Source organism: Acinonyx jubatus, chromosome E3 (genome assembly GCF_027475565.1).
Source record: "Acinonyx jubatus isolate Ajub_Pintada_27869175 chromosome E3, VMU_Ajub_asm_v1.0, whole genome shotgun sequence".
Lineage (NCBI taxonomy): Eukaryota > Metazoa > Chordata > Mammalia > Carnivora > Felidae > Acinonyx > Acinonyx jubatus.
The window spans coordinates 12,074,111-12,089,481 of NC_069398.1; the positions used below are offsets into that span (position 1 = coordinate 12,074,111).

The 15,371-nt window shown below is 40.0% G+C and overlaps 1 protein-coding gene across 14 annotated transcripts in view; it reads right to left on the reverse strand.

Moving 5' to 3' along the window:
- The window catches only part of DCUN1D3 (defective in cullin neddylation 1 domain containing 3), a 39,152-nt gene that overhangs the window by 22,335 nt on the left and 1,446 nt on the right, over positions 1–15,371 (reverse strand). For 4 of the 14 annotated variants that reach the window (XM_015067162.3, XM_027043098.2, XM_027043089.2 and 1 more), the window contains exons 2-3: positions 14,309–14,409; positions 11,734–11,820 (exon numbers count right to left, since the gene is read on the reverse strand). The exons of 4 other annotated variants lie outside the window; for them this stretch is intronic. The gene's annotated coding sequence lies outside the window, so the exon portion shown is untranslated. Of the gene's footprint in view, positions 1–5,562; positions 5,687–11,733; positions 11,821–14,308; positions 14,410–15,371 lie in introns of all 14 variants that reach the window. 6 more of the 14 variants (XM_027043101.2, XM_027043096.2, XM_027043090.2 and 3 more) reach the window with 5 other exon arrangements.

Below are 15,371 nucleotides of genomic sequence, written 5' to 3' on the forward strand. Positions count from 1 at the left end.
AGAGAGAGACAGAATTCGAAGCAGGCTCCAGGCTCCATGCTGTCAGCACAGAGCCCGACGCAGGGCTCAAACGCACGAACCATGAGATCATGACCTGAGCGGAAGTCAGACGCTCAACCGACTGAGCCATCCAGGCGCCCCTATAATAGACAATTTGTTATTTCTATTATGCATTCAAAGCTTGAATGCATTATGTATTCTTTACTCCTATTGAACATAAACATTCATGACACCAAAGCAGATAGCCAAAAATAACACGTGCACAGAAGATAAAGGATATTATTATTATTACATCTTAGATTACAAGTTCTAAGAAGGCAGGGAGTGTGCATGGTAATGTGAAAAGAGCTAACTGGCACCTAACAAACATTTTCTAAAGAATAAGCACCTACTTTGTACCAAGCACACCGCACAAATCTACCTACATGCATGGTACTAGCCAGTTTTACACAATCACGTCCACAAATGCTTACATGAGTTTTACAATGTACTACCCAACATTTTCAAAACATTTTACACATGTGAACTAATCCAACAATCATACCCTAGTAGGTAGGTATTATCACTGTTTTATAGATGAGAAAACTAAGACACAGAAAATACCAGTAACTTATATAAGGGCACACAGCTAGCAAGTGGCAAAGCTAAAATTCAAACCCATGTTTTACTGTTTTTCGTAATTAAGGATAATGCTTTTCAAACCCACAGTTTTTAAAATATGGAAATTTAAACTAACTCTTTCAAAAACCATACTAAAATAGTTTTTTGGGGTGCCTAGCTGGCTCAGTAGGTGAAACATGCAACTCTTGATCTCAGCGTTGTAAGTTCGAGCCCCAAGTTGGGTACAGAGATTACTTAAAAATAAAATCGTTAGGGGTGCCTGGGTGGCTCAGGCAGTTAAGTGTCTGACTCTTGATTTCGGCTCAGGTCATGATCTCACAGTCCTGAGACTGAGCCCCGCGCCGGCCTCTGCACTGGGCATGGAGCCTACTTGGGATTCTCTCTCTCCTCCCCCTCCCCCGTGTGTGCTCTCACCTCTCTTTCAAATAAAATAAAACTTTAAAAGAAAATTTTTTAATGTTTACTTATTTTTGAGAGAGAGGCAGACAGAGTGTGAGCAGGGGAGGGGCAGAGAGAGAGAGAGACACAGAATCTGAAACAACTCCAGGCTCTGAGCTGGCAGCACAGAGTCCAATGTGGGGCTTGAACCCACGAACCATGAGACCATGACCCAAGCCAAAGTCAGACGCTTAACCAACTGAGCCACTCAGGCGCCCCAAAATAAAATCTTAAAAAAAATTTTTTTAAATAAAATGAATAGTTTTTTGTGTGGTATGTATAAGCTTTCAGTTACCGTGAAATGAGAGACAGAACAAGATCAGTGCCTTCCACTTTAACTGCAGCCTTCAGGGAGAATGAACACTACCCCCTGACCAAATACACATGTAAATACACATATAACTCAAAAGTTTCATGAAGCAATATTTACCTTACCCTCACTTCTAGGATGCACTATAATTTATTCCTTTTCTTTAATTTGGTTTTTAACTTTTGATTATACTCACTAGATATGACCCACAGTGAGAAACTCTCAAGATCAAACTTAAAGGTCCCCTTCAATAGCCTTATTGTGCCAGACAGAATACTAGGCATTTTAGAGTCATGACAGCAGTTAATCCCCACATCTACCCTACGAAGTTGGTACTGCTGATACACTGAAATAATCTCAGAAAAAACCCACTTTACCCAAATCCCTACACTGTGGCACAGAAAAGCTCACCAAACTGTCCATCTGCTCCCCCAGTTTCCCAGGTTCTTTTCAGTGAGGTGGGGAAATGTGTCTATTTCTGGCCAATGAGCTGTAGGCAGTTGTGATTCTTACCGTTTCTAACCCTAAACACTGAGCTGGCACGTGACATTTCAGCCATCTTTTCCCCTGCCATGGTGACCAAGATAGTACACAAGAGTGGAATCTTCATTAGCCTGGGCCTCTGAGTGACTGTATAGAACAGGGCACCCTTCAGCCTACTGACCCATGCGGGACATCCAAACAATAAAGTTTTATCAGATTAAGGCAGACTTTGTAAATTCTTACTCTTGACTATCTACCCATCCTCAGTAATTCTACAGTTCAGGCCCCTGACATCTTTATTGGAGCACCCTCACAAATAGTTTCCCTACTTCTGAGATTGCTCCCTCCAACCTCTTTCACACTGTCACTGGAATGATCTTTTACACACACACACACACACACACACACACACACACACACACACTTGACTATGCTGCGTCCCTACTCAAAATTATTTAATAGTTCCCCTTCACCTACAAAACACAATCCCAAACTCAATAAGGCATACAAAGAAAGCCCTTCTGAGTCTGGCCTCAACTACTGTCATTCTCCCCATCTCATATATTCCCCATCCCTCAGCCATAAACACCTGCCATTCCCCAAAATGCCACCGCTTCTCATGCTTAGGTTTACACATCCTGTTACCTCTACTGAATGCCATCTCACTCTCTGGTCTATGTCTGTCAAGCTCAGCGGAGATGTTTACCTCCCACAGGACTCCTCTCCTGACTCCTTCAAGCTGACCTAGAGCCTTTCTGCCCCTCCACATCTTCATTTATGGCACTGATATTTTTTGGCAACGGTTTTACATTTTCTACTTGTTCTTATGTCACTTTTCCTACCACATCATAAGGGCCTTAAGAACAAGATACACAAAAGGCACTTAAATGTACCGGAATGAATAGTTGGCAACCTATAAACACATGTTGTGCATCCAATCCTAGAGTCAGTCCTTTAAGAAAAATTCAGACCACACACACTTCATTTTGAATACAATGGTGAAAGCATCTAATCTGAAGGCCAAAGTTTTCTAGGTTACAAAGCTAGTTTTGAGTTTCAGAAGTTCCCTATGAATGATCCACATTCAGTCTGGGAAAGCTGGTCCCCTTCTCATATACGTCTAATTTGAAAACTATATAGGATGGTTCTTCTTAGAATATCTTGCATCTGTTTGGAAACTGAGAGTGCTATTAACAGTGTGTTTTTAAAAGTTTTGTTGGGGCGCCTGGGTGGCTCCGTCAGTTAAGCGTCCGACTTCGGCTCAGGTCATGACCTTGCGGTTTGTGAGTTCGAGCCCTGAGTCGGGCTCTGTGCTGACACCTCAGAGCCTGGAGCCTGCTTCCAATTCTGTGTCTCCCTCTCTCTCTGCCCCTCCCCTGTTCATGCTCTGTCTCTCAATAATAAATAAACATTAAAAAAATTAAAAATAAAAGTTTTGTTCTGTTAAGCTGCTACTGTAATCAAAAGCTCTTTCACTTCAGTGGGCTGAGTCAGAAGCATTAAATGCAGGAGACCTGCAGAACTTGGTGTTGAGTGAGTCAACTTAAGCATTGTATGCAAATGGTAAAGCGACAAATCAGACTGAGGGGAAACTTAGGCCAAACTACACAGAGGGAAGGAAAAACTGTAACCTTCCAAATGGGGGAAAAGGCAACTGGAAAGATTTTTACCTGTTGCATAACATTTTATTATCTCTTTCTGCTAGGCCGAGCAATGGTTTTGAGCTGGAACTTAGAAAAGCAAATGCCCTGACAAACTAAGTAATTCTGGTTCTTTGATTAGGGAGGTTTAGAGTTAAGAGTTAAAGCTGGCAATTATTATTATTATTTTTTTTTTACTTCAAGTTACCATGAAAGTTCAATTTCCAACAAGAATTAAAATGTTAGTCTTCCATGAGAACACCAGAGTAAGTCGTCTTACTCCAGTAAGTGCTGGAAACATGGAAGAATGACTTCAGAAGGTTTGGAACTCTACCACTGTTTGTACATCTTTCATTCTGACTCTAAATTACATTTTATCTTTTTAAATGTGTGATCTTGAATGCTTACACTTCTGTGGAGATTCTACTACCATGGAGATAATTATTTGTATGACTGGGAAAGAATAGTATTTCATGGGGCTCTCATCTTTAAAGGCCCAACGACTCAGCTGCCCACAAGATATCTTAACCAAGACTCATTGATCCAATGGCAATTTTCCAAGAAGAGAAAGAAATAAACAACCTCACTCTAGCTTTGCAAATCCTAGTCTACAGACCAAGGGCAAATGTCACGACTCCTCTCCATCCCCTTTTAGGATTTCCCCCGACTCACCAGCAATAATATATAAGTAATGACTAAACTCTGCGCCAAGGAAAATGGACTCTGAAAGACATCTACAATGAGTAAGGCAGTCTTGTGAATCTGCACAAAGGATGAATGTCATCTATGTCATGAAAGAGATTTTACTGGAGAAAAAAAGATTTTTTAATCCTGCAAAATTATAGGCCTGAGTAAAGGCTTTTTCCCTTTCCCAGTGTGCCCAATACCGCAAGTCACCACTTCTCTCAGGAGACAAAACTGTATGAATGACAAAACGAAAATTTACCAAGTATTGAGGGCTTGTGGCTTGGAACGTTAGATTTACCTCAGTTGGGAAACATCTGAAGAGTTTCTCATTATGAAATCAAGTAGAAACTCTGTATTAAATAAATGAAGGAGGAAAATCATCTTGGGCTACATCATTGTCACCACTGTGCTCAATTTTGACCTCATCTTGACTAGCTAGATAACACATAGCACAAAAGGTAATAGACACGGAACCATCTTTATAGCAATTCTTTTAAATTATAATTTGAAACATTAAACTATTACACGGAACTATACCAGATGCATGGGCCTTTATGCTGAAGTAATTACAGAACACTATCACTTGCAGAACACTGGCCAACAAGCAAAGTAGATAGTGAAAGATGACAGTGTGAAGATACACAGAAAATGTCAAGGGAACACAGGTAATTAAGGTTCAAAACAAAACAAAAAAACAATCTCGAGAAAACAGACTACATGTGAAAGCAACTTTCTTAGCTCCTATTATGCAATCAAGATTTCAGTTTTATTCTAGGATTTTACTTAAAAAGAAAGCACCTCCCACAATACTTTTTCTTTCTTTCTTTCTTTCTTTTTTTTTTTTTTTTTACCATTGCTCAGTTTACTTCTCAAGACCCCCATTGAGTTATGAGCCAATAAAACAAAAGTGAAATAAAATTTTAAATAAAGCTTGTCTCAGTGTTTAACTTCATTTTAGGGCAGGTGTCACACTATACCTTTAAAGAAGTTACCAGTAAGATTAAGATAGGGCACAGCCTCAGCCTTCCAGAACCTAGAATACATGCACTAGCATGCATTCAAGAGAGAGGGCTGGCAATAAATAAATAAATAAATAAATAAATAAATAGTAAGTAGATAGATCGATAAATAAATAAGTAAGTAAGAGTGAGAGAGAGCACGAGTGTTGGCTTTTTCTCCCTCCCCAACAGAATAGGTCAAAATCCTAGCTGCTTCTATGGGGAGTCCCAACCCCAAAAAGTGAAAGGAAAAAAGATCAGTCCAGGTTGTAGGAAAACTGCTTAGAGTGAAAGAGAAAGCATTACTACTTATTTTTCATTCGTTAAAAAAAAAGCCACCACTACTAACATCTACAATATTTTAAATTCTATACAGCCTACTTACGGATATCTTCACCATGAATGCAGAAATAGAAATTTGTCAATTTGCTTGAGTGAGGCAAGTCTTTAAATCCACTCAAATTTGAACCTGTTCTGTGTCCCCCAGAGGACTTCATGAAGGTGTGGCACTGAAGCAGAATTAATGAACCTTAGAATTACAAACTTCAGCCTTTCCTAGACAGCCTTTATGATCTTACATATCCATTTACCATCAACTATTGTTCACCCAATATTTTTCTTAAAAGCATAAAAAAATCATATCCACTTTAATATTATCTTAAGCAACACTATCCATGAAGTCACAGGTCTGGGCATGCTAGTTTTGTTTTCATTAATACACAGTAAAATACAGAACTAGTAAACAAGAAGGTCTCATCTGTGTACCACCAAAAATCTTATGTACCATCAATAGTACAAAAAAAACACTTTTGCGTGCTCATTTCAGCAGCATATACACTAAGAATATAACCAAAGCCACACTTTGCGAAACAGTGATTTCATCTCAAATCGTTTATGTCACAGTTAAGGAAACAGACTCAAAGAGGGCCTGTAACTTGCTCAAAAATACAGAATAACCGGTGGTGGAGCCCGGACTAGGATCTAAGTCCAGGGGTGGTCCCACCAGAGTAGAATCTCTAGATGGGTGAGCTACAGGGAGAATCAGAGAGCTGGCCTTAGGGGAGTTCACCAACAACTGAACCTCAAGCAGCTGGTAAGCCCTTTACCAGTGTATCTGGGCTTTTCACTTTCTCTGAGAAGCACACACACAACATAGTACTTGGCTAGCTGACTCTCTAAGGTTTTTCTAGACTGGCTGAAATAGACTCGCTGTTTCCTTCCCACAGTCTCATGTGATTATGCCCAATTCAATGCACTCAAGGTATACTGCAAAAGATAAAAATGTCTCCTGGATCAGTTTCCCTTTTTTTTGGTTTAACAGTACCTTTGCTACTGAGCCCCAGTGCCCATTGCTAGACTCCTGCATGCTCTATAGTTTCAGGGAGATTTTCCATCTCTTAGTTTTAGGCCAGCTCTGGAAATGGGCTGGAAGTTTCCATCACAGAGTCACTCCTATACTTCCCAGATACCCAGAGCAGGTTTTATTTTCAAGTGACAGATAACCTGTGTCTACTGTGTGCCCAGCAATGTTTTATACGCTGTCCTATATGTCTCCCTATAAAAGGAAGTAAAATGATATAGTTCCTGGCCCCTTGGGACGTGCCAACCCAGGTGAGCTTAGCTATGTATGCACATAGCTAATAACAGCTGATGTTCTTAGATGTTTATATATATATATATATATATATATATATATATATATATATATATATATATATTCGCATGCCAGGCACGGTGCCAAAGCCTTCAAATGGACTGTCTTACTGACTTACAAGTATTTGCTATGATTATCCTCCCTTTATACATGAAAAATATAAAAATGAGACTTAGAGATGTTAAGTGGCTCATCCAAGATCAACATTTAAGTAGGTGGTAAAGTTCAGACTAAAAACCAGACTAGGCTGATGCTCTTAACCAGTGCACTATGTACACCTGAATCTTTAACGTCACACCAAAAGAAAACATGAATATTGTGTAATTGATTTCTTAAGGGAGCTCATTTCTTGCACTAGGCAAGTCTAGAGCTACAGCACCTGTGAAATCCAAGAAACTATAACACATTCTGAGAATGCCATTTCATATTGACTGAGGGAGAAGTTTGTTCTTTTGTAATCTGAAGCTATTTAATTTGCACTCTCTTGACCAAAACCTCCATCAAATTAACAATAAATGCATACTGTTACTTCTCACCTAAATTAACTTTAGGTAGCCTTCTCTAGGTAGCATCTACTTATGGAATGCAAAGCTGGATTATTAGTGTAGTAGAATAAAAAAATATATTTGGTCTTTGTCCCCAGTTTGTGCCAGAGCTCCTAAAACTCTTGGTATGTCCTTACAGATAGAAGTGTCCTTTGTTATTCATAAGGATCCTGGTTGGACCACACTGGAACTTATGCTAATGAGGTGACTCAGGGTTGGCCCTTAGACACCTTCACGGCAGAGGCTGGCCTCACCAGAAAGAGCAGACACAAGATTAAAAGGCTGGAACTTTCAGCCTCATCTCCAGACCACAGGGAAGGGGCGCAAAGGGTGGCTGGAGTTTAATCACCAGGCTGATGATTCAATCAGTTATGACTACATCAAGGAACCTCAACTGAAACTAAAACCAGGCTAGGGGAGCTCCAGGCTTGGTGAACACACTGATGTACTGGGAGGCAGCAATAACCAAGGGGGGACATGCAAGCTGTACCAATTCAGATCTTGTCTTATGCCCCTCTTCCAATTGGCTGTTCCTGGTTTGTATCCTTTATAGTGAAACTGTAATCATAAATACACTTTCCCCAGTTCTGTGAGTCAAATGTTCTGGCAATTATTGAACCTGAGGGAGGGAGGTTGTGAGGAACCCCAAATTTTTAGCCTGTCAGGCAGAAGTGCAGGTACTCTGGGGCTAACTGATACTTGTGGCTGGTATCTGAAGTGGGGCAATCTTATGAGACTGAACCATTAACTTGTGGGGTATGCACTCACTCCAGGCAGTTTGTGTCAGAATTGAATTGTTGGACACTCAGGTTGTGTCAGAGAATTGTTGTTGGAACATAATTAATAACCTCAGAAAAAGAGGTTTACGTTAAAACCAATCTAACTGGTGCTCAGAAGCCACTTCCCTGCTTGATCTAATCATTAAATCTATAGCTGTCACCAATTCAGAGCACTACTTGACATTTTCAGTGCAAGTAGAAAATATGGCTCTATGGACAGATCTGTAAGTACCTGGTAGAATAAAATTTCTTTTAAAAGAAAGCTCATGGACTAATTTGACCTGCTAAAGAAAACATGGAATGTTGTAGAAATTGAAACCAAAAATGATTATTCTTTAATAATTTAAGTTGTGATTTATTCCACATTTATTATAGTCTCCATGAGATTCTCTCCCATGAGAGAATCACGAATTACCTCGATAGTTTACATTAACTGTTCCCTCTGGATAGCAGATGATGCTAAATGACAATCACCACCGCCTAGTATTTGCTTCATTTGTACTTTTACCCAAACTCTAATGTGACCAGGGACATTACATTCCCTCCTGTTTACCAACTTCTGATTTGTCAAAAGTAAAATCAAAAGAGACAGAGATCTCAAAAAACTTAGGCCAGCACTCAGTAAGCAATCTTTAAGACCAATCTGGTCAAACCAGATACTGCATCCCTGCATTCACCCCTCCCCATCAGAAATATACTTTCCAGTAATGGGAGAGAACACTTGTGGTCAGAGACCTGGCCAGGGCCCCTGGATTACCCAACTCCACAGGTTCCCCGTCCCTCTCCTTGGGAACACTGTTCCCTGAAGTTGGGCAATCTTGTGGGCCTGCTCCTTCCCTACCCACTCTTCCCCCGCTAAGTGCCATCGTTAGCGTTTTCTACCCTTTCCCAGTTGGACCACCAATGGGCATTTCTCTTCACCCTATATATACACCCAGTCCACAATACCACTACCACCACCCCGACCACCTCGCCTTCCCAAAGTCCTTCCCTACACACCCTCTTCTTCCACCACTGAACCCACCTATCTAAATGCCTTCAGGGGGCACTTCAGTGGCTCAGTCAGTTGAGCTTCCAACTCGATTTCAGCTCTATTTCAGCTCGGGTCATATTCTTGGGTTTGTGGGACTGAGCGCTGTGTTGGGGGAGGCTGCTTGGGATTCTCTCTCTCTCTCTCTCTCTCTCTCTCTCTCTCTCTTCTCTCTGCCCCTCCCCCCCAAACTAAATAAACAATAAAATAAAATAAAATAAAATAAAATAAAATAAAATAAAATAAAATAAAAGCCTTCAAAAGTCTTTAGACTTTTCTCTTTCATAAAATGTTAGGAAACCCGCAAACTTTTCCTTACCATAGGCATTAGCCATAACCAACTGTTTTGAGTAAATGACTGAACAAATGACTAGTTGTTTCAAAAAAAACTAATTTACTAGAGAAAAAGAACCATGGAAACATTCTAAAAAATGGAAACAGGGCATTCACTCTATCACTTCTCACTTTTGAATTCTACTCGGAAGCAAGAAAGTGTCATTCGAACTGAGAATAATGTCTCCTCTGAGGACCTGGGAATTCCAGCGTATCCACGATCCTGCCACCTAGAACCCAGGCTACTAGAGTGCCAGCCCTCACTGCAGTGGATTCCTACCCTTCCCTTTCAGTTTAAAGAGCAGCCACTAGGTAATCAAGTAGATATAAAGCTAGAGTTTAACTGAAAACAAATTTGCTTCACAAAGAAAAAAAGAAAAAAAAAAGGAATGTGGCCATTGTAGTTCTTTCCCAGAGCTGTTCTAAAACTGTTCTGTCAATGGATATACCCAGGTTTTCCTGTTCGGATTCCAGGGCAAGTCACTGGGAAAAGGAAGTAGTGTATTTGGTTCAGCATTTTGAATAGGTATTCTCCACAGCCCACTGGCTTAAGAAATTACAGAGATAAAGCCTCAACTCCTATTTGAGAGAACTACTGTCACTTTCAGGAATACTGAGGAGAAAGGGTCAGCTACTTACAGGTGCCATTACTCACTTATAGCCTCATTTCGCATATGCTTCAAAGGTGGTTATAAGGAGTCTTCTCTGAAAGAACAGCAGTTTGTGACAAAATGTTTGAGTAAAGAACTGAGAATATATAAAAGACCAAGCAGCAAGGATTTCAATTCAACTCAAACAAACTAAGTGCCTACAAAGACACATATGAAGTAAAGCAAATGAGAAAACAAAATTAGCACAGAGAAGGCCCGATTCTAGTCCTATAGTTGCCAGTACTCCACTCTGTAACTTCAAGCAAGTTTACTGTAACCTTTCTAGATTTCCATTTCCCGACTAAATCACCGCTTTTCAACCTGTTTTTGGTCTCAGAACGTTTTGTTCCATTGAAATCTTCTGTGGAAGCCCAATATAAGAGAATATTAAAGTTAACTTTCACAGAGTGAAGCACAGTGGGCTGAAATGGAAGGCAGACAGCAAAACTCCCTCATCCCAACCACAAATGTACTCCAGCAACGACCCACCAGAGTTCCACAGAGCCCAGTTTCAAACAAACACCACACCAGATAGTAAGGTTCTTTGAGGGTCTTTTTCCGGCTTCTTCCTAAACTGGAGAAAGAGGAATGAACTGCATTCAATACATTAAATGCTATCACTTGACTCTTACTCAGAATCAAAATTATAGATCACACACCAACCCACTTTAAGCCAACACTGGAGAGACCAAACCCTTCATCAACCAACAAGAACTAAAAACTAGAACCAAACTCTGCTGTCCTGATAGGGTGGAAGCAATCTATTAATAAAATAAGGGGAGGCAAGTCTTTCCAGCACACTGTCTCCTAGAATGACAAGCAGAGACTGGGGCAGTAGCTACAAAAGATGCTAAACAACTCTCCAAAAACAAAACTCCTACACTATGCAGGGGGTACTATCCAAGATCCTCTGTCAGTCATATCTGGTCTGGCCTCAGTTACAGAATTATTTCCAGTCCTCAAGTCCTCAGGTTGAGCCCTCCAGCAGAGCATGGCACAACAGGGACAAAGAGAATGTTTCCTATAGCAATCTAAGCTTCCACACTGCAATTCAGCCCAAAACCAAACAACACAGCACAGCTCAAAGGATAGTCCTGAGCAAAGCCACACCCTCAGGAAGTCAGGAGGAGTCATTAACATGATGCCTACCTTTCCATGCACTCAGGCTGGTATATGGGCACTGGCCATAGGTGGCTTATTTTGCCACAACAAGGGCTAATCACCATCTCAACACTGACTTACTGATCTTCCCTATTCTGATGTACAGTATTTAAATAAAGTTTCATTCACACACATCTAAAAGAAGATCATGTGGGACTTTCCTTCCCCCTCCCATTTTTTCCTTTCAGCACATCACAACTTCAAAGAATTAGAGTTTGAGCTTCCAACCCTTTTTCTCATTATTTTACTAAATTAATATGTTGAGTTATACTTTGTAATCGTTAATTAAATGGTGAGGTACTGTGATAATCTCTTTGTTCTCCCAAAAGAAATAAGACCTTCCATCACCTAGAAAAACAGACACAAGAACCAGTGAAACTAGATTTGAAGTGAAAGACACTAACTCAAACTCACTGGTCCTTTGTACAAAGAGCTTCAGAACACTGTGCAACACTTAGGGAGAACTGATCCTGGTTCACTGGTATCAACATCTGTAAAGAGACACAAAGAAGTAATTGTAAGTTATCAAGAGCCGGGGAAATAGGAGTTACCACGTAATTACCATTGTTTCAATCTGAGTTACCACATCTTCACCTCAAAACAACTGGCAGCCAGTGTACAATTAACTCTTACTGCAGCACAGATACCAAAACAGCAAAATCAGATTAATTTTAAGTCTACTGCAATACAACTCTAAAACTAAGTGGCATCAACTGGCCTCCTAGGTTGCCCACCTCTCAGAAGAGTTTGTCCAAAAGCCCCCAAAGTTCAAGAAAGAAATCAACTGGTACCCTAGATTAAAAGGCCAGCTCAACTCCAAGACTCCACATTCATTTAGATTGGTGGATTCTTTCCCCAAACACAATCAGTGGCCAACGTAGGAGTCAATGGCTTCTCCCCATGTTCAAGTCCCCTCCTACATATCCACCCCCTTTCAGAAATTAGAAAAGAGCCACTAGTCTACAAACTAGCTGATAATATTTCAACCTACAGGATATTTTCATACCCTGAGTTATAATAAGCCATTGAAATGAAGATGAATAGTAGACAGCTTAATAATCCATTGGCCAGAGCATCTGAAGCCCAGCATTAGCATACAAAGTCCAAAACTCTTTAACCTAGACATATATATATATATATATATATTTAACCTATATATATTTAACCTATATATATTTAACCTATATATTATATATATATTTAACCTACATATATTATATATATATTTAACCTATATATATTATATATATATTTAACCTATATATATTATATATATATCATCAGTTCTCAAATCTTTGACTTAGTCTGCAGTACAGAACAGTGGAGTCTATTGTTTTCCTGGTCCTAGCTGTTCACTTCAGTCACTTGCTTGCTAACTAAAAGACTTTCCATTGGTATTCAAGTCGGAATTCAGTAATTCAGTACCAGGCTCTATTCCACCCCCCTCAATACCCTGAGGACTGCCCAGCAAGCCCTGTTCGTTAGTTCTGGCAATCCACCTACCAAATCTACTAAAGTAGCAGAACTTAAAACAGGTGACAAGTCCTCAATTTCAGATTTGTTTTCCCCCAAACACTAAAAGGTTTTACTTAGCATTTCTAATACCGACTTTACTACAAACAGCCCAAGCAACATTTAAGTCTCTCAACCACATGGCTCAAAGGGCCAATTCACTCAAAGAACACACTAGTCACTGTTGTGGGGTTCAAAAGAAGAAAACAGCATATTCTTTCTGTTTCAGCCCACTGTGACATGGCAGAAGAGGGCCAAATCAAGGAGGAGTCCTGATTGGGCTTCTCAAGTGGACAATCTGGTCAAGGTGAGGCTGAAAAGCAGCTGACTATTGGAGATGAATGGCCCCAACAGAAGGCAAAAGTAGGTTACATCCCCTGGTTACATGCCAGCCCAAAGATGCCGACATAGTGGGATTCAGCCCACAATGGTCATTTATCTACTGTAATCCACCGAGTGAACTTTTAGCACCAACCTACACCTCAGCTCAGTGTTATTAGTCATCAGGCAGACCAGACAAGAGTGGAAATGTTGCAACATAAAACCTGCCTCCCTACAAAAAACAACTTCAAACTTAGATCCTGATGGACATCTTTGTAGACCAACGGGGTTATATTATTATCACTTGCCCAACCTTCAACCCTAAATTCATACACAGCTGGAAGCAAAGGAGGATTCATTTACTAGAACATATTCAGGGTACCCACTATGCAATTTTAAATAGCATACAAGACAAAATCCTCTAAGGAGAAAAAGTGTGCTCTCAGTTGAACATTTTGTTGAATTCTGAACACAGCTTGACATTTATCTGCCAGAAAAGACCCAGGTGACCACAGACGGCTCCTCTCCCACTCTCAGCAGGGCAACTTTTTTTTTTTTTTAATTGCCAACAGTCCAACAGTACCTGCAAAACAGTAAGTGATAATACTCTACGAAAGGAAATAGAATTGATCAAAAAGGAGCATCACTTTCTATTTCCTTCTTCTTGCTCTTATTTTGCCTACCTGTTCTGAGCCTAGCCTCTACCTCTCTGACCTAGACTTTTTTCATTTCACTAGGCTCTGACTGTTACTGCCTCCTCTTTCCCATCCTCCCTCACCTCCCTACCCCCCTTCCACCCCACCCCTTTCTTTCCAGACCCTGGAACTTGCCAAAGTCACTTCAGCCAGTTTCTGCACTAGCTAGTCCGAGAAGCTGGAAGGCTTTTCCCCTATATTTGCATGGCTGGCTTCTTTTTATTTAAAGCTCAGCTTGAGTGTTACCTCCTCAAGAAAGGTCTTCCTTGACTGCATCCCAATCACTTTCTATCACATCACTCTACTTCCTTCAGCATTTATTAAAATATGATTTATTTGCTTATTTATTCTCTGTCCCCACACTCTCTAATGTAAGCTCCATGAAAGCTCAGACCTTATGCTTGTGTTCACCTTTGCCCACCCAGAACCCAAAATACTGGCTAGCACTTACTTGCTCGTCAATAATGCTTGCTGAATGAATGAATTTTGGACTTTTTATACAATGGTTCCAAATCAATTGTGAGAACAGTAGTCATTCTTTTTGTTACAGTTCTGTGAAACACATAAACAAGCTGTTACTTGTACAATCAAGGCATTAAATATTCTGTTTTATCAGGCTTGAAAGCCCTAATGAGTCGGATGGGACCCGTTATGATAATTCTCCTAGCAATATGCATATAAACTCAGTTATAGAGGGCCAGGATTTATGGGCACTTTCTAATCAAAGGATCCCTAATATTTAGGCACTATCTATTAAAGTTCTTCAGAAAACACAGTTCAACATTCAACAGATTTCCAAAGAAAATATCAACACCAAAATAGGAATTCTTACATTTCACTCTAAAACTTCTAAGACAAGCTAAAAGAGCACTACTTGGTGATTTTTTTTTTTTTTTAAACCAAGAGAACATCCATAAAGAGATCTTTCCAGTCATTATCTGCCTTGTTCAAATAATTTTTGCACATCCGTTATTGGTTTGTATTCTTCTTTAAAACAACACACCACATTTTCTCATTTAAGACCACCTATACACAAACAATCAGCTAAATAAGATGGAAATCAGCACAAATCATATGTGCCACTGAAGACTTGTGTGACCAACAAATGTAGAAAAAGATTAAAAACCTATTGTCCAACTGCAGAAACAAAAAAGTAATATGGGGTTTTCTGTTCTCTGAAGTGCATCATGAAGTGTGGGTGGAGAGAAACACAGAAATCCAGAATTAGCCTAACATCAAATCATTTTGGAAAGAGTTGACAACATGTAAATTCCTCACACATAAAGTATTTAGAACAAGAGACTTTGATTCCTGGGCTATGATGCCATTTAGGAATCCTTGCAAGGCCTTAGGAATTCCAGTATTTATAGGAGAAAATGCTCATCTTAATTTGGAGCTACCAGGCATTGAGAGGTACTCCCAATGTGACACAGCCTGTAACTGAAGTATTACAAAGCTTGCAGTAAGATCTGGGATAGAGGCTGAACACCAAATTCGAAAGAGGTAATCAAGGT